At 34.8% G+C, this 1992-nt stretch overlaps 1 long non-coding RNA gene across 1 annotated transcript; it reads left to right on the top strand.

Moving 5' to 3' along the window:
- LOC108663110 lies at nt 1-1782 on the top strand. The gene is made up of 3 exons (XR_001929039.1): nt 1-27; nt 665-746; nt 1602-1782. It is a non-coding gene; the product is annotated as an uncharacterized LOC108663110 (long non-coding RNA).

Here is a 1992-nt window from a genome sequence, read left to right as displayed (position 1 = left end):
GGATTTCAAGGAATCAAGCAATCAAAGGTAAAATTTCTTGATTTTGACTTGTGATCTACCTTTCCCATGCATTTCTCCTTATTTTTCATGGTTAGATTTCATGTTTTCATGGTGAATTCATGGTTGCCCAAATGGGTATGGAGAGAGAATGAAGTTAGATTGATTTGATTTTAAGTTATGTTAGTGTTTTTAGTTAGTTTAGCATATTTAGAAACAAAACAACAAGAAAAGAATTCATTTTCCTCCATTACCATTATTGGCCAAATTTTCTAGGGGAATATTGGCTGCTGATCTTGATGTTTATTTGAGGAATTATGATGAATTATGAGCCTAGAAAAATAATAAGAATTTTCGGAGCAAAAATACGAATTTTTACCCACTAGGGGTATTTTCATGATTTGCTATCGAGACTGATAATTTGCACCACGTTGAGGAACATTGAGTCAATTTGGGTGCAATTGAGGTATAGAAACTGAAAAAAATTAATTTTGAGTTTAAACGGATGCGTATATCGATTTATCGGGTAAAAGACTGAAATAGGCTAACATCGCGTTTAGGCAAAATTTAGACATTTTGCACTTCATATCATGCATTAGTAGTATAAATTAGTTTATTTTGATTTAGTTCCAAAGTAGTAAACCTCTTAATTGTGCAATTTGTCAAGGTGGCGAATCCTCTGGCAAAGGCAAAGAAATCGCACCCCGATGAGTAATAGTTAGAGTACCCGAATTTAGTTTTCAAAAACTGTGAGTAAACTTATTATCGTCTTAATTATCTAGAGTAGTTTTATACAATTGTGTGATTTTATGGAAAATGGGTTTAAATGGTAAATTGCTATGTTTTAAGAGAAATTGTGATTTTATAAAATGATTTTATAAATTTTTTGAAAAATCAAATACTGGTTTTGAAAATAGAGTAATTGGAGACTGCTTGCTTGTGTTGCAAATTTATGGTTTTAAATTGAATGGCTTATGACAATAAATGAGCATGAATGGCTAAACTGATTTTGGTGTTAGAATTATTTGTACTGTGTATTCAGCCTTGAGAGGTTAGGTTGCGATAATTACCATGTCATGCAGAAAAAAGATTTTATAAATTAGGTGGTAGATAAAAGATTAGCTACTGCAGTGGTGAGGGGTTTCGTGGGCCAACTTATTAGAGGGGCACGGTGAACTCCTTTATATTCTCACCTAGGTCGTAGAGGCACGTAGGGTATCTCCTAAGGTGGGCTTTTTGAGTGCACTTCACGTAGACCACCGCATGAGAGTAAGACTCAGCCAGCGCCAATGAACGGCTATGTTGTCAAAATAAAAACAAGTTTTATGATTATATAAAATTTTTCACAGCCTTGGCGGACTCGGTTGGATACCCCTGGTCCAAGTGTCCCCAAGTACAGGATTTGGCATGAGCCAAGTTTTGAGAAATTTACGAGCCATATTGATTATTTGGTTGATATGAATATTCGTGTTGTGAAAAATTTGCTGAAATGAATTATTTTTAATTGTCTCCCTTTACTTGCCTTTAGATTATTTAGATGGTGTTTGTTTACTCATTGGGATTATGTAATCATAAGCTCACCCCTCTTCTTATCTATTTTTCAGGCTCAAGACAGTTTGTTGATAGTTGAGTAAGACGAGAATTAATCTCGGAATTGCATCCTAGAAAGTAAGGGTTCGTAGCCCTACACCCTCTTGGTCAGTTGAGGGCCCACGAGTCACTGTAAAAGAAATTTTATACTTCAGTTATCTGATTTAAAGTATGTATGAACATATTTATCTTTTACACCATGTTTTTGGTGGGTTTCGATATTTTTGAAGAAAAATGACGAAAATGCCCCTGTGAGCCAGAAAATAATATTTTATTATTTTGATTTGAAAATGACTTATGATTTCTTAAATGTGAGATTTAATAACTGTCGCTCACCGGGGAGATGCGAAAGCTGATGCTAAGCCTTGCGGGGTTTCGATCGGCATTTGGGGTAATGAGTGCCTA

This window comes from Theobroma cacao, chromosome 8 (assembly GCF_000208745.1).
Source record: "Theobroma cacao cultivar B97-61/B2 chromosome 8, Criollo_cocoa_genome_V2, whole genome shotgun sequence".
Classification (NCBI taxonomy): Eukaryota; Viridiplantae; Streptophyta; class Magnoliopsida; order Malvales; family Malvaceae; genus Theobroma; species Theobroma cacao.
This window is presented reverse-complemented; position numbering and strand designations above follow the sequence as displayed.